The 23,512-nt window shown below is 43.8% G+C and overlaps 6 non-coding genes across 6 annotated transcripts; all 6 read right to left on the reverse strand.

Moving 5' to 3' along the window:
* Positions 1–5,337: 5,337 nt before the first annotated feature.
* Positions 5,338–5,410, reverse strand: trnav-cac (transfer RNA valine (anticodon CAC)). The gene has a single exon. It is a non-coding gene; the product is annotated as a tRNA-Val (tRNA).
* Positions 5,411–8,816: 3,406 nt separating this feature from the next.
* On the reverse strand, positions 8,817–8,889 carry trnav-cac (transfer RNA valine (anticodon CAC)). The gene has a single exon. It is a non-coding gene; the product is annotated as a tRNA-Val (tRNA).
* A 3,406-nt stretch (positions 8,890–12,295) lies between these two features.
* trnav-uac (transfer RNA valine (anticodon UAC)) lies at positions 12,296–12,368 on the reverse strand. The gene has a single exon. It is a non-coding gene; the product is annotated as a tRNA-Val (tRNA).
* Positions 12,369–15,774: 3,406 nt separating this feature from the next.
* On the reverse strand, positions 15,775–15,847 carry trnav-cac (transfer RNA valine (anticodon CAC)). Its single transcript has one exon. It is a non-coding gene; the product is annotated as a tRNA-Val (tRNA).
* Positions 15,848–19,257: 3,410 nt separating this feature from the next.
* On the reverse strand, positions 19,258–19,330 carry trnav-cac (transfer RNA valine (anticodon CAC)). Its single transcript has one exon. It is a non-coding gene; the product is annotated as a tRNA-Val (tRNA).
* A 3,407-nt stretch (positions 19,331–22,737) lies between these two features.
* Positions 22,738–22,810, reverse strand: trnav-cac (transfer RNA valine (anticodon CAC)). The gene has a single exon. It is a non-coding gene; the product is annotated as a tRNA-Val (tRNA).
* Between the last annotated feature and the right edge of the window lie 702 nt (positions 22,811–23,512).

A 23,512-nucleotide genomic window follows, 5' to 3' on the forward strand; every position in this document is an offset into this window, starting at 1 on the left:
ATTCCATATTCCTACCACATCCCCACCTTCCCTATATTTCCCTACCACCTCCCTATACGAGGGGCAATTTATAATGGCCAATTAACCTATCAAGCAGCCAGTCTTTGGCATGTGGGAGGAAACCGGAGCACCCAGAGGAATCCCACGCAGACACAGGGAGAACTTACAAACACCACGCAGGCAGTGCCCAGAATTGAAAGCGGGTCGCTGGAGCTGTGAGGCTGCGGTGTGAACCACTGCACACGAGAGCGTGCCGGACTGAATATTGAGTTCAATAATTCCAGAGCATGACGGGGCCCCCATTTTACTTTCATTTTTTGTTATTTTTCATTTTTACATTTTTTACATTTTTTTGTATGTTTATTTTATTTCATCTTAGTTTGTTCAGTTTGCTTACCCACTGTTTTTTTTCCTGTTTGTACTTGCTGCTGTTCAATTTTCAGTCCATTAACAGTCCTCTCTGTACTAATGCTTTGTCTTTCAACACACCATTAACATATTGTTTGCCTTTGCTCCATGACCTTCTGGTCAGCTATTCTGTGGCCTTGTCCAATCTACACCTTCTCCTTTGTTATCTCTTGCTCCACCCCCGCTTTACTTGCTTCTAACCTTTGACATTTCTAATATTTGCCAGTTCTGAAGAAGGGTCACTGAGCCGAAATGTTAACTCTGCTTCTGTCTCCACAGATGCTGCCAGTCGTGCTGAGTATTTCCAGAATTTCTTGCTTTTATTTCAGATTTCCAGCATCCACAGTATTTTGCTTTTATTCATGTATTTTCTTCCTCAGTTCAATATGAAGGAGCGCTTTGATATTGAGCGGAGCCGCAGTGCATCTCATTTTCAACGCCACCTTGTTAGTGTTCCTGTTACTTGCCGAATGAAGAACAAAATAAAATGATAATTTGGCAGGTCTGCCTGTTTCCTTAGCTTCAGTTACAGAATCAGCTGTGTCCGTCTTTAAGGGAGGCAAAGTACTCCTTGCGGCTCTGCGTGACACTGAATAGTTATGTTAATCTGCATCAATAAATCCAGGTATGTCTCTGTTACTGACGGAACAAAACGCTAATAAATCTGTGAGCGACTGTCACAACTTAAATAACTTTTTCCCCTCTGCGTGTCATGAACCTTTCCCCCTTGTCATAATTGCGGCTGCATGTTCAGAGCTGGGTTATCAAGGTGCTTAAGACACCAAGAATCTGCTGCAGCAGTGGTTAAATTGAAAAGGATTTTTGCCCCTTTTACCCAAGAAGAAATGTTCAGGAGGAGCAATTTCCCCCAACTTGATTCCACCGGAGATTCATCATTGCAACTCAAAGAAAGTTTCAGTCACTTGGGTGTTCTTGAAGAGCTGCTCGGAGGTTCAGTGACCCGGATATCATGTGCCTACGTTTTGCTGAGCCGCTGCTTGGTTTATGGGGAGATTTGGCCCGGGTTGTGCTATATTACCTCCCCGAGATGGCCAGTAACCTGTTGATTGAGGCAGCAGACGCCACTTGCTGCTGACAGCGAGTAATTGGACAGTGCGGGTCAAAATATTGCAGCGTGCCCCTGTCTCAACGACTGTGGAGCTGGTGAAAGTGAATTGCTGATGTGCTTTTGCCTCGTCTGAAATGAGACTAAGATTCGTTGTTACTCAGCAAGCTCGTGTTGCAGGTTTCTATTCTAAACTGAGCCAAATAAAGTGTCACTGCTCGGTTTTGAGGAACTTTCTGCAGCATCAGGACTCGAAAAAGGAGCGAGTACAAGGCATTGTGCACACAATGTGCAAGAGAAAGAGGGCTTTGAGAAATTGAGTTGTGTTCATGGGGAATGTCAATGATTGCATATTTCTAGCGAAGAAGTTGGGTTCGTTTTGAAAATGTTTCTGCCTAGTTTCGAACTGCATCCTTTTTGCGTGTGAGGTAAACGTGATCACCACTACTCTACAGAAACTCAACACATTGACAGCGCTGAGGAAGCTGCAAGTATTGTTAAACGATACAGTCTTAATCGATTTGTGGTGCTTGTTTCATTGAAATGCAATTCCACTGTGACATTTCGCAAGGCTGCAGAGGTATTGACCCAGCCATGGACGATCAGCAGTGCACAACACATCGCCAGTCCATTCAGGCCATCGTACCATGGCAGTTTTATGAAAGACTTGCCATTTGGGCCCACTTCCTTAGCTCTGCTTTTGTTTGCCTCTCCTTTCATGCAATTATCCAATTCCCTTTTTTAAAAACTCTCCCTTAAGAAACTAAGTTTGTAAGAGGTGCAGCAGCTGCTGCAGTGTTAATGCACAGTGTGCCATCATTGACAAAGATTCCCTTCCCCAACCACACCAAGACATCCACTTGGGATTCTTGCCAAGTTCTGGATTTCATTTCTCATTATTTACTGATTGCACTGACACATATTTGTGTTTTTAAACTCTTTATTTTGATCAAATGAGTCCTTATTTTGCTGAGATGCTACATACAATGTGATTACCCTCGCAGTAGAATGCGTAACAGAGGCAGTTATATGATGGGGGCGAAGCTTCACTGCAGCTATATAATGTCCTGGTTGGACCCCACCTGGAGTCCTCTGCATAGTCTGGGCATGCCAATTTATATAGTATACAAATTGGCCTTGGTATACAGGGCAGTTCAGATCCAGCAGAATGTTTGCAGAGTTCAAATGGTTAGATTAGGAAGCCATGTCCCCTCTTCCACAGAGACAGCTGTTGGTTTCCACCTGGTGCCTCACTTGTTTCTGAATTTCAAGGTGTAGAATGAAATCAAGCAACGTAACCCAAGTTTGCAATGCATTCCACGCAATCATCAAACACATCATTCTCGTCTTCCTCACCTTAGCTGCACAGCCCTCGAAACGTTGCAATCCATGTAACACAGTATTTGTTCCAGGTTTAGGCTTTCAGTAGGATTATAATAATATCTGTGCCCTCATCTTGAAATGAGATTCTCAGCAATATCCAACACAAATTGAATTGCATAGATGACAGGCAAATATAGGAAAACAGGTCAGTATGCAACACAATTCCATGGTGCCCATTTTCAGATGCACAATAGTCTTCTTTTCCAGCAAATGAAATAATTTTTCAGTGAATCATTTGCAAAGTCAGAGTTAATGGCATTTGTGCTTTTCTTTCTTCTTGTTTTGCAACATACTGGCGCCTAAATCCAATTCATGTATATTCATGTTTATTGGGGAGACCAAACGCAGACTGGGTGACCGCTTTGCGGAATACGTCGGCTCAGTCCGCAAGCAGGACCCTGAGCTTCCGGTTGCTTGCCATTTCAAGACTGCCCACTGCTCTCATGCTCACATCTCTATCCTGGGATTGCCTCAGTGTTCCAGTGAACATCAACACAAGCTCGAAAAACAGCATCCCGTTGAACGATTAGTTTAGTTTGGTGATACAGCAGTGAAACAGGCCCTTCGGCCCACCGAGTCTGTGCTGACCATCGACCACCCATTTATACTAATCCGACACGAATTCCATATTCCTACCACATCCCCACCTTCCCTAGATTTCCCACCACCTCCCTATACGAGGGGCAATTTATAATGGCCAATTAACCTATCAAGCAGCCAGTCTTTGGCATGTGGGAGGAAACCGGAGCACCCAGAGGAATCCCAGGCAGACACAGGGAGAACTTGCAAACACCACGCAGGCAGTGCCCAGAATTGAAAGCGGGTCGCTGGAGCTGTGAGGCTGCGGTGTGAACCACTGCACACGAGAGCGTGCCGGACTGAATATTGAGTTCAATAATTCCAGAGCAAGACGGGCCCCCATTTTACTTTCATTTTTTGTTATTTTTCTTTTTTTCATTTTTTACATTTTTTTGTATGTTTATTTTATTTCATCTTCATTTGTTCAGTTTGCTTACCCACTGTTTTTTTTTCCTGTTTGTACTTGCTGCTGTTCAATTTTCAGTCCATTAACAGTCCTCTCTGTACTAATGCTTTGTCTTTCAACACACCATTAACATATTGTTTGCCTTTGCTCCATGACCTTCTGGTCAGCTATTCTGTGGCCTTGTCCAATCTACACCTTCTCCTTTGTTATCTCTTGCTCCACCCCCGCTTTACTTGCTTCTAACCTTTGACATTTCTAATATTTGCCAGTTCTGAAGAAGGGTCACTGAGCCGAAATGTTAACTCTGCTTCTGTCTCCACAGATGCTGCCAGTCGTGCTGAGTATTACCAGAATTTCTTGTTTTTTTTTCAGATTTCCAGCATCCACAGTATTTTGCTTTTATTCATGTATATTCTTCCTCAGTTCAATATGAAGGAGCGCTTTGATATTGAGCGGAGCCGCAGTGCATCTCATTTTCAACGCCAGCTTGTTAGTGTTCCTGTTACTTGCCGAATGAAGAACAAAATAAAATGATAATTTGGCAGGTCTGCCTGTTTCCTTGGCTTCAGTTACAGAATCAGCTGTGTCCGTCTTTAAGGGAGGCAAAGTACTCCTAGCGGCTCTGCGTGACGCTGAATAGTTATGTTAATCTGCATCAATAAATCCAGGTATGTCTCTGTTACTGACTGAACAAAACGCTAATAAATCTGTGAGCGACTGTCATAACTTAAATAACTTTTTCCCCTCTGCTTGTCATGAACCTTTACCCCTTGTCATAATTGCGGCTGCATGTTAAGAGCTGAGTTATCAAGGTGCTTAAGACACCAAAAATCTGCTGCAGCAGTGGTTAAATTGAAAAGGATTTTTGCCCCTTTTACCCAAGAAGAAATGTTCAGGAGGAGCAATTTCCCCCAACTTGTTTCCACCGGAGATTCATCATTGCAACTCAAAGAAAGTTTCAGTCACTTGGGTGTTCTGTCAGAGCTGCTCGGAGGTTCAGTGACCCGATATCACGTGCCGACGTTTTGCTGAGCCGGTGCTTGGTTTCTGGGGAGATTTGGCCCGGGTTGTGCTATTTTACCTCCCCGAGATGGCCAGTGACCTGTTGATTGAGGCAGCAGACGCCTCTTGCTGCTGACAGCGAGTAATTGGACAGTGCGGGTCAAAATATTGCAGCGTGCCCCTGTCTCAACGACTGTGGAGCTGGTGGAAGTGAATTGCTGATGTGCTTTTGCCTCGTCTGAAATGAGACTAAGATTCGCTGTTACTTAGCAAGCTCGTGTTGCAGGTTTCTATTCTAAACTGAGCCAAATAAAGTGTCACTGCTCGGTTTTGAGGAACTTTCTGCAGCATCAGGACTAGAAAAAGGAGCGAGTGCAAGGCATTGTGCACACAATGTGCAAGAGAAAGAGGGCTTTGAGAAATTGTGTTGTGTTCATGGGGAATGTCAATGATTGCATATTTCTTGCGAAGAAGTTTGGGTTCGTTTTGAAAATGTTTCTGCCCAGTTTTGAACTGGGGCCTTTTTGCGTGTGAGGTAAACGTGATCACCACTACACTACAGAAACTCAACACAGTTGCAGCGCTGAGGAAGCTGCTAGTATTGTTAAACTATACAGTCTTAATCGATTTGTGGTGCTTGTTTCATTGAAATGCAATTCCACTGTGACATTTCGCAAGGCTGCAGAGGTATTGACCCAGCCATGGACGATCAGCAGTGCACAACACATCGCCAGTCCATTCAGGCCATCGTACCATGGCAGTTTTTTGAAAGACTTGCCATTTGGGCCCACTTCCTTAGCTCTGCTTTTCTTTGCCTCTCCTTTCATGCAATTATCCAATTCCCTTTTTTTAAAACTCTCCCATAAGAAACTAAGTTTGTCAGAGGTGCAGCAGCTGCTGCAGTGTTAATGCACAGTGTGCCATCATTGACAAAGATTCCCTTCCCCAACCACACCAAGACATCCACTTGGGATTCTTGCCAAGTTCTGGATTTCATTTCTCATTATTTACTGATTGCACTGACACATATTTGTGTTTTTAAACTCTTTATTTTGATCAAATGAGTCCTTATTTTGCTGAGATGCTACAAACAATGTGATTACCCTCGCAGTAGAATGCCTAACAGAGGCAGTTATATAATGGGGGCGAAGCTTCACTGCAGCTATATAATGTCCTGGTTGGACCCCACCTGGAGTCCTCTGCATAGTCTGGGCATGCCAATTTATATAGTATACAAATTGGCCTTGGTATACAGTGCAGTTCAGATCCAGCAGAATGTTTGCAGAGTTCAAATGGTTAGATTAGGAAGCAATGTCCCCTCTTCCACAGAGACAGCTGTTGGTTTCCACCTGGTGCCTCACTTGCTTCTGAATTTCAAGGTGTAGAATGAAATGAAGCAACGTAACCCAAGTTTGCAATGCATTCCACGCAATCATCAAACACATCATTCCTGTCTTCCTCACCTTAGCTGCACAGCCCTCGAAACGTTGCAATCCATGTAACACAGTATTTGTTCCAGGTTTAGGCTTTCAGTAGGATTATAATAATATCTGTGCCCTCATCTTGAAATGAGATTCTCAGCAATATCCAACACAAATTGAATTGCATAGATGACAGGCAAATATAGGAAAACAGGTCAGTATGCAACACAATTCCATGGTGCCCATTTTCAGATGCACAATAGTCATCTTTTCCAGCAAATGAAAGAATTTTTCAGTGAATCATTTGCAAAGTCAGAGTTAATGGCATTTGTGCTTTTCTTTCTTCTTGTTTTCAAACATACTGGCGCCTAAATCCAATTCATGTATACTCATGTTTATTGAGGAGACCAAACGCAGACTGGGTGACCGCTTTGCGGAATACGTCGGCTCAGTCCGCAAGCAGGACCCTGAGCTTCCGGTTGCTTGCCATTTCAAGACTGCCCACTGCTCTCATGCTCACATCTCTATCCTGGGATTGCCTCAGTGTTCCAGTGAACATCAACACAAGCTCGAAAAACAGCATCCCGTTGACCGATTAGTTTAGTTTGGTGATACAGCAGTGAAACAGGCCCTTCGGCCCACCGAGTCTGTGCTGACCATCGACCACCCATTTATACTAATCCGACACGAATTCCATATTCCTACCACATCCCCACCTTCCCTATATTTCCCTGCCACCTCCCTATACGAGGGGCAATTTATAATGGCCAATTAACCTATCAAGCAGCCAGTCTTTGGCATGTGGGAGGAAACCGGAGCACCCAGAGGAATCCCACGCAGACACAGGGAGAACTTGCAAACACCACGCAGGCAGTGCCCAGAATTGAAAGCGGGTCGCTGGAGCTGTGAGGCTGCGGTGTGAACCACTGCACACGAGAGCGTGCCGGACTGAATATTGAGTTCAATAATTCCAGAGCATGACGGGGCCCCCATTTTACTTTCATTTTTTGTTATTTTTCATTTTTACATTATTTACATTTTTTTGTATGTTTATTTTATTTCATCTTACTTTGTTCAGTTTGCTTACCCACTGTTTTTTTTCCTGTTTGTACTTGCTGCTCTTCAATTTTCAGTCCATTAACAGTCCTCTCTGTACTAATGCTTTGTCTTTCAACACACCATTAACATATTGTTTGCCTTTGCTCCATGACCTTCTGGTCAGCTATTCTGTGGCCTTGTCCAATCTACACCTTCTCCTTTGTTATCTCTTGCTCCACCCCCGCTTTACTTGCTTCTAACCTTTGACATTTCTAATATTTGCCAGTTCTGAAGAAGGGTCACTGAGCCGAAATGTTAACTCTGCTTCTGTCTCCACAGATGCTGCCAGTCGTGCTGAGTATTTCCAGAATTTATGGTTTGTATTTCAGATTTCCAGCATCCACAGTATTTTGCTTTTATTCATGTATATTCTTCCTCGGTTCAATATGAAGGAGCGCTTTGATATTGAGCGGAGCCGCAGTGCATCTCATTTTCAACGCCACCTTGTTAGTGTTCCTGTTACTTGCCGAATGAAGAACAAAATAAAATGATAATTTGGCAGGTCTGCCTGTTTCCTTAGCTTCAGTTACAGAATCAGCTGTGTCCGTCTTTAAGGGAGGCAAAGTACTCCTAGCGGCTCTGCGTGACGCTGAATAGTTATGTTAATCTGCATCAATAAATCCAGGTATGTCTCTGTTACTGACTGAACAGAACGCTAATAAATATGTGAGCGACTGTCATAACTTAAATAACTTTTTCGCCTCTGCGTGTCATGAACCTTTACCCCTTGTCATAATTGCGGCTGCATGTTAAGAGCTGGGTTATCAAGGTGCTTAAGACACCAAGAATCTGCTGCAGCAGTGGTTAAATTGAAAAGGATTTTTGCCCCTTTTACCCAAGAAGAAATGTTCAGGAGGAGCAATTTCCCCCAACTTGTTTCCACCGGAGATTCATCATTGCAACTCAAAGAAAGTTTCAGTCACTTGCGTGTTCTGCAAGAGCTGCTCGGAGGTTCAGTGACCCGGATATCATGTGCCTCCGTTTTGCTGAGCCGGTGCATAGTTGATGGGGAGATTTGGCCCGGGTTGTGCTATTTTACCTCCCCGAGATGGCCAGTAACCTGTTGATTGAGGCAGCAGACTCCACTTGCTGCTGACAGCGAGTAATTGGACAGTGCGGGTCAAAATATTGCAGCGTGCCCCTGTCTCAACGACTGTGGAGCTGGTGAAAGTGAATTGCTGATGTGCTTTTGCCTCGTCTGAAATGAGACTAAGATTCGCTGTTACTTAGCAAGCTCGTGTTGCAGGTTTCTATTCTAATCTGAGCCAAATAAAGTGTCACTGCTCGGTTTTGAGGAACTTTCTGCAGCATCAGGACTAGAAAAAGGAGCGAGTGCAAGGCATTGTGCACACAATGTGCAAGAGAAAGAGGGCTTTGAGAAATTGTGTTGTGTTCATGGGGAATGTCAATGATTGCATATTTCTTGCGAAGAAGTTTGGGTTCGTTTTGAAAATGTTTCTGCCCAGTTTCGAACTGGGGACCTTTTGCGTGTGAGGAAAACGTGATCAGCACTACACTACAGAAACTCAACACAGTTGCAGCGCTGAGGAAGCTGCAAGTATTGTTAAACTATACAGTCTTGATCGATTTGTGGTGCTTGTTTCATTGAAATGCAATTCCACTGTGACATTTCGCAAGGCTGCAGAGGTATTGACCCAGCCATGGACGATCAGCAGTGCACAACACATCGCCAGTCCATTCAGGCCATCGTACCATGGCAGTTTTTTGAAAGACTTGCCATTTGGGCCCACTTCCTTAGCTCTGCTTTTCTTTGCCTCTCCTTTCATGCAATTATCCAATTCCCTTTTTTTAAAACTCTCCCTTAAGAAACTAAGTTTGTCAGAGGTGCAGCAGCTGCTGCAGTGTTAATGCACAGTGTGCCATCATTGACAAAGATTCCCTTCCCCAACCACACCAAGACATCCACTTGGGATTCTTGCCAAGTTCTGGATTTCATTTCTCATTATTTACTGATTGCACTGACACATATTTGTGTTTTTAAACTCTTTATTTTGATCAAATGAGTCCTTATTTTGCTGAGATGCTACAAATAATGTAATTACCCTCGCAGTAGAATGCGTAACAGAGGCAGTTATATAATGGGGGCGAAGCTTCACTGCAGCTATATAATGTCCTGGTTGGACCCCACCTGGAGTCCTCTGCATAGTCTGGGCATGCCAATTTATATAGTATACAAATTGGCCTTGGTATACAGTGCAGTTCAGATCCAGCAGAATGTTTGCAGAGTTCAAATGGTTAGATTAGGAAGCAATGTCCCCTCTTCCACAGAGACAGCTGTTGGTTTCCACCTGGTGCCTCACTTGCTTCTGAATTTCAAGGTGTAGAATGAAATGAAGCAACGTAACCCAAGTTTGCAATGCATTCCACGCAATCATCAAACACATCATTCCTGTCTTCCTCACCTTAGCTGCACAGCCCTCGAAACGTTGCAATCCATATAACACAGTATTTGTTCCAGGTTTAGGCTTTCAGTAGGATTATAATAATATCTGTGCCCTCATCTTGAAATGAGATTCTCAGCAATATCCAACACAAATTGAATTGCATAGATGACAGGCAAATATAGGAAAACAGGTCAGTATGCAACACAATTCCATGGTGCCCATTTTCAGATGCACAATAGTCATCTTTTCCAGCAAATGAAAGAATTTTTCAGTGAATCATTTGCAAAGTCAGAGTTAATGGCATTTGTGCTTTTCTTTCTTCTTGTTTTGCAACATACTGGCGCCTAAATCCAATTCATGTATATTCATGTTTATTGGGGAGACCAAATGCAGACTGGGTGACCGCTTTGCGGAATACGTCGGCTCAGTCCGCAAGCAGGACCCTGAGCTTCCGGTTGCTTGCCATTTCAAGACTGCCCACTGCTCTCATGCTCTCATCTCTATCCTGGGATTGCCTCAGTGTTCCAGTGAACATCAACACAAGCTCGAAAAACAGCATCCCGTTGACCGATTAGTTTAGTTTGGTGATCCAGCAGTGAAACAGGCCCTTCGGCCCACCGAGTCTGTGCTGACCATCGACCACCCATTTATACTAATCCGACACGAATTCCATATTCCTACCACATCCCCACCTTCCCTATATTTCCCTGCCACCTCCCTATACGAGGTGCAATTTATAATGGCCAATTAACCTATCAAGCAGCCAGTCTTTGGCATGTGGGAGGAAACCGGAGCACCCAGAGGAATCCCACGCAGACACAGGGAGAACTTGCAAACACCACGCAGGCAGTGCCCAGAATTGAAAGCGGGTCGCTGGAGCTGTGAGGCTGCGGTGTGAACCACTGCACACGAGAGCGTGCCGGACTGAATATTGAGTTCAATAATTCCAGAGCATGACGGGGCCCCCATTTTACTTTCATTTTTTGTTATTTTTCATTTTTACATTATTTACATTTTTTTGTATGTTTATTTTATTTCATCTTAGTTTGTTCAGTTTGCTTACCCACTGTTTTTTTTCCTGTTTGTACTTGCTGCTCTTCAATTTTCAGTCCATTAACAGTCCTCTCTGTACTAATGCTTTGTCTTTCAACACACCATTAACATATTGTTTGCCTTTGCTCCATGACCTTCTGGTCAGCTATTCTGTGGCCTTGTCCAATCTACACCTTCTCCTTTGTTATCTCTTGCTCCACCCCCGCTTTACTTGCTTCTAACCTTTGACATTTCTAATATTTGCCAGTTCTGAAGAAGGGTCACTGAGCCGAAATGTTAACTCTGCTTCTGTCTCCACAGATGCTGCCAGTCGTGCTGAGTATTTCCAGAATTTCTGGTTTTTATTTCAGATTTCCAGCATCCACAGTATTTTGCTTTTATTCATGTATATTCTTCCTCGGTTCAATATGAAGGAGCGCTTTGATATTGAGCGGAGCCGCAGTGCATCTCATTTTCAACGCCACCTTGTTAGTGTTCCTGTTACTTGCCGAATGAAGAACAAAATAAAATGATAATTTGGCAGGTCTGCCTGTTTCCTTAGCTTCAGTTACAGAATCAGCTGTGTCCGTCTTTAAGGGAGGCAAAGTACTCCTAGCGGCTCTGCGTGACGCTGAATAGTTATGTTAATCTGCATCAATAAATCCAGGTATGTCTCTGTTACTGACTGAACAGAACGCTAATAAATATGTGAGCGACTGTCATAACTTAAATAACTTTTTCCCCTCTGCGTGTCATGAACCTTTACCCCTTGTCATAATTGCGGCTGCATGTTAAGAGCTGGGTTATCAAGGTGCTTAAGACACCAAGAATCTGCTGCAGCAGTGGTTAAATTGAAAAGGATTTTTGCCCCTTTTACCCAAGAAGAAATGTTCAGGAGGAGCAATTTCCCCCAACTTGTTTCCACCGGAGATTCATCATTGCAACTCAAAGAAAGTTTCAGTCACTTGGGTGTTCTGCAAGAGCTGCTCGGAGGTTCAGTGACCCGGATATCATGTGCCTCCGTTTTGCTGAGCCGGTGCATAGTTGATGGGGAGATTTGGCCCGGGTTGTGCTATTTTACCTCCCCGAGATGGCCAGTAACCTGTTGATTGAAGCAGCAGACGCCACTTGCTGCTGACAGCGAGTAATTGGACAGTGCGGGTCAAAATATTGCAGCGTGCCCCTGTCTCAACGACTGTGGAGCTGGTGAAAGTGATTTGCTGATGTGCTTTTGCCTCGTCTGAAATAAGACTAAGATTCGCTGTTACTTAGCAAGCTCGTGTTGCAGGTTTCTATTCTAATCTGAGCCAAATAAAGTGTCACTGCTCGGTTTTGAGGAACTTTCTGCAGCATCAGGACTAGAAAAAGGAGCGAGTGCAAGGCATTGTGCACACAATGTGCAAGAGAAAGAGGGCTTTGAGAAATTGTGTTGTGTTCATGGGGAATGTCAAAGATTGCATATTTCTTGCGAAGAAGTTTGGGTTGGTTTTGAAAATGTTTCTGCTCAGTTTCGAACTGGGGACCGTTTGCGTGTAAGGCAAATGTGATCACCACTACACTACAGAAACTCAACACACTTACAGCGCTGAGGAAGCTGCAAGTATTGTTAAACGATACAGTCTTAATCGATTTGTGGTGCTTGTTTCATTGAAATGCAATTCCACTGTGACATTTCGCAAGGCTGCAGAGGTATTGACCCAGCCATGGACGATCAGCAGTGCACAACACATCGCCAGTCCATTCAGGCCATCGTACCGTGGCAGTTTTATGAAAGACTTGCCATTTGGGCCCACTTCCTTAGCTCTGCTTTTGTTTGCCTCTCCTTTCATGCAATTATCCAATTCCCTTTTTTAAAAACTCTCCCTTAAGAAACTAAGTTTGTAAGAGGTGCAGCAGCTGCTGCAGTGTTAATGCACAGTGTGCCATCATTGACAAAGATTCCCTTCCCCAACCACACCAAGACATCCACTTGGGATTCTTGCCAAGTTCTGGATTTCATTTCTCATTATTTACTGATTGCACTGACACATATTTGTGTTTTTAAACTCTTTATTTTGATCAAATGAGTCCTTATTTTGCTGAGATGCTACATACAATGTGATTACCCTCGCAGTAGAATGCGTAACAGAGGCAGTTATATAATGGGGGCGAAGCTTCACTGCAGCTATATAATGTCCTGGTTGGACCCCACCTGGAGTCCTCTGCATAGTCTGGGCATGCCAATTTATATAGTATACAAATTGGCCTTGGTATACAGGGCAGTTCAGATCCAGCAGAATGTTTGCAGAGTTCAAATGGTTAGATTAGGAAGCCATGTCCCCTCTTCCACAGAGACAGCTGTTGGTTTCCACCTGGTGCCTCACTTGTTTCTGAATTTCAAGGTGTAGAATGAAATCAAGCAACGTAACCCAAGTTTGCAATGCATTCCACGCAATCATCAAACACATCATTCTCGTCTTCCTCACCTTAGCTGCACAGCCCTCGAAACGTTGCAATCCATGTAACACAGTATTTGTTCCAGGTTTAGGCTTTCAGTAGGATTATAATAATATCTGTGCCCTCATCTTGAAATGAGATTCTCAGCAATATCCAACACAAATTGAATTGCATAGATGACAGGCAAATATAGGAAAACAGGTCAGTATGCAACACAATTCCATGGTGCCCATTTTCAGATGCACAATAGTCTTCTTTTCCAGCAAATGAAATAATTTTTCAGTGAATCATTTGCAAAGTCAGAGTTAATGGCATTTGTGCTTTTCTTTCTTCTTGTTTTGCAACATACTGGCGCCTAAATCCAATTCATGTATATTCATGTTTATTGGGGAGACCAAACGCAGACTGGGTGACCGCTTTGCGGAATACGTCGGCTCAGTCCGCAAGCAGGACCCTGAGCTTCCGGTTGCTTGCCATTTCAAGACTGCCCACTGCTCTCATGCTCACATCTCTATCCTGGGATTGCCTCAGTGTTCCAGTGAACATCAACACAAGCTCGAAAAACAGCATCCCGTTGACCGATTAGTTTAGTTTGGTGATACAGCAGTGAAACAGGCCCTTCGGCCCACCGAGTCTGTGCTGACCATCGACCACCCATTTATACTAATCCGACACGAATTCCATATTCCTACCACATCCCCACCTTCCCTATATTTCCCACCACCTCCCTATACGAGGGGCAATTTATAATGGCCAATTAACCTATCAAGCAGCCAGTCTTTGGCATGTGGGAGGAAACCGGAGCACCCAGAGGAATCCCACGCAGACACAGGGAGAACTTGCAAACACCACGCAGGCAGTGCCCAGAATTGAAAGCGGGTCGCTGGAGCTGTGAGGCTGCGGTGTGAACCACTGCACACGAGAGCGTGCCGGACTGAATATTGAGTTCAATAATTCCAGAGCAAGACGGGCCCCCATTTTACTTTCATTTTTTGTTATTTTTCTTTTTTTCATTTATTACATTTTTTTGTATGTTTATTTTATTTCATCTTCATTTGTTCAGTTTGCTTACCCACTGTTTTTTTTTCCTGTTTGTACTTGCTGCTGTTCAATTTTCAGTCCATTAACAGTCCTCTCTGTACTAATGCTTTGTCTTTCAACACACCATTAACATATTGTTTGCCTTTGCTCCATGACCTTCTGGTCAGCTATTCTGTGGCCTTGTCCAATCTACACCTTCTCCTTTGTTATCTCTTGCTCCACCCCCGCTTTACTTGCTTCTAACCTTTGACATTTCTAATATTTGCCAGTTCTGAAGAAGGGTCACTGAGCCGAAATGTTAACTCTGCTTCTGTCTCCACAGATGCTGCCAGTCGTGCTGAGTATTTCCAGAATTTCTTGTTTTTATTTCAGATTTCCAGCATCCACAGTATTTTGCTTTTATTCATGTATATTCTTCCTCAGTTCAATATGAAGGAGCGCTTTGATATTGAGCAGAGCCGCAGTGCATCTCATTTTCAACGCCACCTTGTTAGTGTTCCTGTTACTTGCCGAATGAAGAACAAAATAAAAATGATAATTTGGCAGGTCTGCCTGTTTCCTGAGCTTCAGTTACAGAATCAGCTGTGTCCATCTTTCAGGGAGGCAAAGTACTCCTAGCGGCTCTGCGTGATGCTGAATAGTTATGTTAATCTGCATCAATAAATCCAGGTATGTCTCTGTTACTGACTGAACAAAACGCTAATAAGTCTGTGAGCGACTGTCATAACTTAAATAACTTTTACCCCTCTGCGTGTCATGAACCTTTACCCCTTGTCATAATTGCGGCTGCATGTTAAGAGCTGGGTTATCAAGGTGCTTAAGACACCAAGAATCTGCTGCAGCAGTGGTTAAATTGAAAAGGATTTTTGCCCCTTTTACCCAAGAAGAAATGTTCAGGAGGAGCAATTTCCCCCAACTTGTTTCCACCGGAGATTCATCATTGCAACTCAAAGAAAGTTTCAGTCACTTGGGTGTTCTTGAAGAGCTGCTCGGAGGTTCAGTGACCCGGATATCATGTGCCTACGTTTTGCTGAGCCGCTGCTTGGTTTATGGGGAGATTTGGCCCGGGTTGTGCTATATTACCTCCCCGAGATTGCCAGTAACCTGTTGATTGAGGCAGCAGACGCCACTTGCTGCTGACAGCGAGTAATTGGACAGTGCGGGTCAAAATATTGCAGCGTGCCCCTGTCTCAACGACTGTGGAGCTGGTGAAAGTGAATTGCTGATGTGCTTTTGCCTCGTCTGAAATGAGACTAAGATTCGCTGTGATTTAGCAAGCTCGTGTTGCAGGTTTCTATTCTAATCTGAGCCAAATAAAGTGTCACTGCTCGGTTTTGAGGAACTTTCTGCAACATTAGGACTAGAAAGAGGAGCGAGTGCAAGGCATTGTGCACACAATGTGCAAGAGAAAGAGAGCTTTGAGAAATTGTGTTGTGTTAATGGGGAATGTCAATGATTGCATATTTCTTGCGAAGATGTTCGGGTTGGTTTTGAAAATGTTTCTGACCAGTTTCGAACTGGGGATTTTTTGCGTGTGAGGCAAACGTGATCACCACTACACTACAGAAACTCAACACAGTTGCAGCGCTGAGGAAGCTGCAAGTATTGTTAAACTATACAGTCTTAATCGATTTGTGCTGCTTGTTTCATTGAAATGCAATTCCACTGTGACATTTCGCAAGGCTGCAGAGGTATTGACCCAGCCATGGACGATCAGCAGTGCACAACACATCGCCAGTCCATTCAGGCCATCGTACCATTGCTAGTTTTTTGAAAGACTTGCCATTTGGGCCCACTTCCTTCGCTCTGCTTTTCTTTGCCTCTCCTTTCATGCAATTATCCAATTCCCTTTTTTTTTTAAACTCTACCTTAAGAAACTAAGTTTGTAAGAGGTGCAGCAGCTGCTGCAGTGTTAATGCACAGTGTGCCATCATTGACAAAGATTCCCTTCCCCAACCACACCAAGACATCCACTTGGGATTCTTGCCAACTTCTGGATTTCATTTCTCATTATTTACTGATTGCACTGACACATATTTGTGTTTTCAAACTCTTTATTTTGATCAAATGAGTCCTTATTTTGCTGAGTTGCTACATACAATGTGATTACCCTCGCAGTAGAATGCATAACAGAGGCAGTTATATAATGGGGGCGAAGCTTCACTGCAGCTATATCATGTCCTGGTTGGACCCCACCTGGAGTCCTCTGCATAGACTGGGCATGCCAATTTATATAGTATACAAATTGGTCTTGGGATACAGGGCAGTTCAGATCCAACAGAATGTTTGCAGAGTTCAAATGGTTAGATTAGGAAGCTATGTCCCCTCTTCCACAGAGACAGCTGTTGGTTTCCACCTGGTGCCTCACTTGTTTCTGAATTTCAAGGTGTAGAATGAAATCAAGCAACGTAACCCAAGTTTGCAATGCATTCCACGCAATCATCAAACACATCATTCCTGTCTTCCTCACCTTAGCTGCACAGCCCTCGATAAGTTGCAATCCATGTAACACAGGATTTGTTCCAGGTTTTGGCTTTCAGTAGGATTATAATAATATCTGTGCCCTCATCTTGAAATGAGATTCTCAGCAATATCCAACACAAATTGACTTGCACAGATGACAGGCAAATATAAGAAAACAGGTCAGTATGCAACACAATTCCATGGTGCCCATTTTCAGATGCACAATAGTCATCTTTTCCGGCAAAGGAAAGAACATTTCAGTGAATCATTTGCAAAGTCAGAGTTAATGGCATTTGTGCTTTTCTTTCTTCTTGTTTTGCAACATACTGGCGCCTAAATCCAATTCATGTATATTCATGTTTATTGGGGAGACCAAACGCAGACTGGGTGACCGCTTTGCGGAAGACATCGGCTCAGTCCACAAGCAGGACCCTGAGCTTCCGGTTGCTTGCCATTTCAAGACTGCCCACTGCTCTCATGCTCACATCTCTATCCTGGGATTGCCTCAGTGTTCCAGTGAACATCAACACAAGCTCGAAAAACAGCATCCCGTCGACCGATTAGTTTAGTTTGGTGATGCAGCAGTGAAACAGGCCCTTCGGCCCACCGAGTCTGTGCTGACCATCGACCACCCATTTATACTAATCCGACACGAATTCCATATTCCTACCACATCCCCACCTTCCCTATATTTCCCTACCACCTCCCTATACGAGGGGCAATTTATAATGGCCAATTAACCTATCAAGCAGCCAGTCTTTGGCATGTGGGAGGAAACCGGAGCACCCAGAGGAATCCCACGCAGACACAGGGAGAACTTGCAAACACCACGCAGGCAGTGCCCAGAATTGAAAGCGGGTCGCTGGAGCTGTGAGGCTGCGGTGTGAACCACTGCACACGAGAGCGTGCCGGACTGAATATTGAGTTCAATAATTCCAGAGCATGACGGGGCCCCCATTTTACTTTCATTTTTTGTTATTTTTCATTTTTACATTTTTTACATTTTTTTGTATGTTTATTTTATTTCATCTTAGTTTGTTCAGTTTGCTTACCCACTGTTTTTTTTCCTGTTTGTACTTGCTGCTGTTCAATTTTCAGTCCATTAACAGTCCTCTCTGTACTAATGCTTTGTCTTTCAACACACCATTAACATATTGTTTGCCTTTGCTCCATGACCTTCTGGTCAGCTATTCTGTGGCCTTGTCCAATCTACACCTTCTCCTTTGTTATCTCTTGCTCCACCCCCGCTTTACTTGCTTCTAACCTTTGACATTTCTAATATTTGCCAGTTCTGAAGAAGGGTCACTGAGCCGAAATGTTAACTCTGCTTCTGTCTCCACAGATGCTGCCAGACCTGCTGAGTACTTCCAGAATTTCTTGTTTTTATTTCAGATTTCCAGCATCCACAGTATTTTGCTTTTATTCATGTATATTCTTCCTCAGTTCAATATGAAGGAGCGCTTTGATATTGAGCGGAGCCGCAGTGCATCTCATTTTCAACGCCACCTTGTTAGTGTTCCTGTTACTTGCCGAATGAAGAACAAAATAAAAATGATAATTTGGCAGGTCTGCCTGTTTCCTTAGCTTCAGTTACAGAATCAGCTGTGTCCGTCTTTAAGGGAGGCAAAGTACTCCTAGCGGCTCTGCGTGATGCTGAATAGTTATGTTATTCTGCATCAATAAATCCAGGTATGTCTCTGTTACTGACTGAACAAAACGCTAATAAGTCTGTGAGCGACTGTCATAACTTAAATAACTTTTACCGCTCTGCGTGTCATGAACCTTTACCCCTTGTCATAATTGCGGCTGCATGTTAAGAGCTGGGTTATCAAGGTGCTTAAGACACCAAGAATCTGCTGCAGCAGTGGTTAAATTGAAAAGGATTTTTGCCCCTTTTACCCAAGAAGAAATGTTCAGGAGGAGCAATTTCCCCCAACTTGTTTCCACCGGAGATTCATCATTGCAACTCAAAGAAAGTTTCAGTCACTTGGGTGTTCTTGAAGAGCTGCTCGGAGGTTCAGTGACCCGGATATCATGTGCCTACGTTTTGCTGAGCCGCTGCTTGGTTTATGGGGAGATTTGGCCCGGGTTGTGCTATATTACCTCCCCGAGATGGCCAGTAACCTGTTGATTGAGGCAGCAGACGCCACTTGCTGCTGACAGCGAGTAATTGGACAGTGCGGGTCAAAATATTGCAGCGTGCCCCTGTCTCAACGACTGTGGAGCTGGTGAAAGTGAATTGCTGATGTGCTTTTGCCTCGTCTGAAATGAGACTAAGATTCGCTGTGACTTAGCAAGCTCGTGTTGCAGGTTTCTATTCTAATCTGAGCCAAATAAAGTGTCACTGCTCGGTTTTGAGGAACTTTCTGCAGCATCAGGACTAGAAAGAGGAGCGAGTGCAAGGCATTGTGCACACAATATGCAAGATAAAGAGAGCTTTGAGAAATTGTGTTGTGTTAATGGGGAATGTCAATGATTGCATATTTCTTGCGAAGATGTTCGGGTTGGTTTTGAAAATGTTTCTGGCCAGTTTCGAACTGGGGATCTTTGGCGTGTGAGGCAAACGTGATCACCACTACACTACAGAAACTCAACACAGTTGCAGCGCTGAGGAAGCTGCAAGTATTGTTAAACTGTACAGTCTTAATCGATTTGTGCTGCTTGTTTCATTGAAATGCAATTCCACTGTGACATTTCGCAAGGCTGCAGAGGTATTGACCCAGCCATGGACGATCAGCAGTGCACAACACATCGCCAGTCCATTCAGGCCATCGTACCATTGCCAGTTTTTTGAAAGACTTGCCATTTGGGCCCACTTCCTTAGCTCTACTTTTCTTTGCCTCTCCTTTCATGCAATTATCCAATTCCCTTTTTTTTTTAACTCTACCTTAAGAAACTAAGTTTGTAAGAGGTGCAGCAGCTGCTGCAGTGTTAATGCACAGTGTGCCATCATTGACAAAGATTCCCTTCCCCAACCACACCAAGACATCCACTTGGGATTCTTGCCAACTTCTGGATTTCATTTCTCATTATTTACTGATTGCACTGAAACATATTTGTGTTTTTAAACTCTTTATTTTGATCAAATGAGTCCTTATTTTGCTGAGTTGCTACATACAATGTGATTACCCTCGCAGTAGAATGCATAACAGAGGCAGTTATATAATGGGGGCGAAGCTTCACTGCAGCTATATCATGTCCTGGTTGGACCCCACCTGGAGTCCTCTGCATAGTCTGGGCATGCCAATTTATATAGTATACAAATTGGCCTTGGTATACAGGGCAGTTCAGATCCAGCAGAATGTTTGCAGAGTTCAAATGGTTAGATTAGGAAGCCATGTCCCCTCTTCCACAGAGACAGCTGTTGGTTTCCACCTGGTGCCTCACTTGTTTCTGAATTTCAAGGTGTAGAATGAAATCAAGCAACGTAACCCAAGTTTGCAATGCATTCCACGCAATCATCAAACACATCATTCCTGTCTTCCTCACCTTAGCTGCACAGCCCTCGAAACGTTGCAATCCATGTAACACAGTATTTGTTCCAGGTTTAGGCTTTCAGTAGGATTATAATAATATCTGTGCCCTCATCTTGAAATGAGATTCTCAGCAATATCCAACACAAATTGAATTGCATAGATGACAGGCAAATATAGGAAAACAGGTCAGTATGCAACACAATTCCATGGTGCCCATTTTCAGATGCACAATAGTCATCTTTTCCAGCAAATGAAAGAATTTTTCAGTGAATCATTTGCAAAGTCAGAGTTAATGGCATTTGTGCTTTTCTTTCTTCTTGTTTTGCAACATACTGGCGCCTAAATCCAATTCATGTATATTCATGTTTATTGGGGAGACCAAACGCAGACTGGGTGACCGCTTTGCGGAATACGTCGGCTCAGTCCGCAAGCAGGACCCTGAGCTTCCGGTTGCTTGCCATTTCAAGACTGCCCACTGCTCTCATGCTCACATCTCTATCCTGGGATTGCCTCAGTGTTCCAGTGAACATCAACACAAGCTCGAAAAACAGCATCCCGTTGACCGATTAGTTTAGTTTGGTGATACAGCAGTGAAACAGGCCCTTCGGCCCACCGAGTCTGTGCTGACCATCGACCACCCATTTATACTAATCCGACACGAATTCCATATTCCTACCACATCCCCACCTTCCCTATATTTCCCCACCACCTCCCTATACGAGGGGCAATTTATAATGGCCAATTAACCTATCAAGCAGCCAGTCTTTGGCATGTGGGAGGAAACCGGAGCACCCAGAGGAATCCCACGCAGACACAGGGAGAACTTGCAAACACCACGCAGGCAGTGCCCAGAATTGAAAGCGGGTCGCTGAAGCTGTGAGGCTGCGGTGTGAACCACTGCACAGGAGAGCGTGCCGGACTGAATATTGAGTTCAATAATTCCAGAGCATGACGGGGCCCCCATTTTACTTTCATTTTTTGTTATTTTTCATTTTTACATTTTTTACGTTTTTTTGTATGTTTATTTTATTTCATCTTAGTTTGTTCAGTTTGCTTACCCACTGTTTTTTTTCCTGTTTGTACTTGCTGCTGTTCAATTTTCAGTCCATTAACAGTCCTCTCTGTACCAATGCTTTGTCTTTCAACACACCATTAACATATTGTTTGCCTTTGCTCCATGACCGTCTGGTCAGCTATTCTGTGGCCTTGTCCAATCTACACCTTCTCCTTTGTTATCTCTTGCTCCACCCCCGCTTTACTTGCTTCTAACCTTTGACATTTCTAATATTTGCCAGTTCTGAAGAAGGGTCACTGAGCCGAAATGTTAACTCTGCTTCTGTCTCCACAGATGTTGCCAGTCGTGCTGAGTATTTCCAGAATTTCTTGTTTTTTTTCAGATTTCCAGCATCCACAATATTTTGCTTTTATTCATGTATATTCTTCCTCAGTTCAATATGAAGGAGCGCTTTGATATTGAGCGGAGCCGCAGTGCATCTCATTTTCAACGCCACCTTGTTAGTGTTCCTGTTACTTGCCGAATGAAGAACAAAATAAAATGATAATTTGGCAGGTCTGCCTGTTTCCTTAGCTTCAGTTACAGAATCAGCTGTGTCCGTCTTTAAGGGAGGCAAAGTACTCCTAGCGGCTCTGCGTGACGCTGAATAGTTATGTTAATCTGCATCAATAAATCCAGGTATGTCTCTGTTACTGTTTGAACAAAACGCAAATAAATCTGTGAGCGACTGTCATAACTTAAATAACTTTTTCCCCTCTGCGTGTCATGAACCTTTACCCCTTGTCATAATTGCGGCTGCATGTTAAGAGCTGGGATATCAAGGGGCTTAAGACACCAAGAATCTGCTGCAGCAGTGGTTAAATTGAAAAGGATTTTTGCCCCTTTTACCCAAGAAGAAATGTTCAGGAGGAGCAATTTCCCCCAACTTGTTTCCACCGGAGATTCATCATTGCAACTCAAAGAAAGTTTCAGTCACTTGGGTGTTCTGTCAGAGCTGCTCGGAGGTTCAGTGACCCGGATATCATGTGCCTACGTTTTGCTGAGCCGGTGCTTGGTTTCTGGGGAGATTTGGCCCGGGTTGTGCTATTTTACCTCCCCGAGATGGCCAGTAAACTGTTGCTGGAGGCAGCAGACGCCTCTTGCTGCTGACAGCGAGTAATTGGACAGTGCGGGTCAAAATATTGCAGCGTGCCCCTGTCTCAACGACTGTGGAGCTGGTGAAAGTGAATTGCTGATGTGCTTTTGCCTCGTCTGAAATGAGACTAAGATTCGCTGTTACTTAGCAAGCTCGTGTTGCAGGTTTCTATTCTAATCTGAGCCAAATAAAGTGTCACTGCTCGGTTTTGAGGAACTTTCTGCAGCATCAGGACTAGAAAAAGGAGCGAGTGCAAGGCATTGTGCACACAATGTGCAAGAGAAAGAGGGCTTTGAGAAATTGTGTTCTGTTCATGGGGAATGTCAATGATTGCATATTTCTTGCGAAGAAGTTTGGGTTCGTTTTGAAAATGTTTCTGCTCAGTTTTGAACTGGGGACCTTTTGCGTGTGAGGCAAACGTGATCACCACTGCACTACAAAAACTCAACACACTTACAGCGCTGAGGAAGCTGCAAGTATTGTTAAACTATACAGTCTTAATCGATTTGTGGTGCTTGTTTCATTCAAATGCAATTCCACTGTGACATTTCGCAAGGCTGCAGAGGTATTGACCCAGCCATGGTCGATCAGCAGTGCACAACACATCGCCAGTCCATTCAGGCCATCGTACCATGGCAGTTTTATGCAAGACTTGCCATTTGGGCCCACTTCCTTAGCTCTGCTTTTCTTTGCCTCTCCTTTCATGCAATTATCCAATTCCCTTTTTTTAAAACTCTCCCTTAAGAAACTAAGTTTGTAAGAGGTGCAGCAGCTGCTGCAGTGTTAATGCACAGTGTGCCATCATTGACAAAGATTCCCTTCCCCAACCACACCAAGACATCCACTTGGGATTCTTGCCAAGTTCTGGATTTCATTTCTCATTATTTACTGATTGCACTGACACATATTTGTGTTTTTAAACTCTTTATTTTGATCAAATGAGTCCTTATTTTGCTGAGATGCTACATACAATGTGATTACCCTCGCAGTAGAATGCGTAACAGAGGCAGTTATATAATGGGGGCGAAGCTTCACTGCAGCTATATAATGTCCTGGTTGGACCCCACCTGGAGTCCTCTGCATAGTCTGGGCATGCCAATTTATATAGTATACAAATTGGCCTTGGTATACAGGGCAGTTCAGATC

The sequence above is a fragment of the Heterodontus francisci genome, chromosome 22, assembly GCF_036365525.1.
Source record: "Heterodontus francisci isolate sHetFra1 chromosome 22, sHetFra1.hap1, whole genome shotgun sequence".
Classification (NCBI taxonomy): domain Eukaryota; kingdom Metazoa; phylum Chordata; class Chondrichthyes; order Heterodontiformes; family Heterodontidae; genus Heterodontus; species Heterodontus francisci.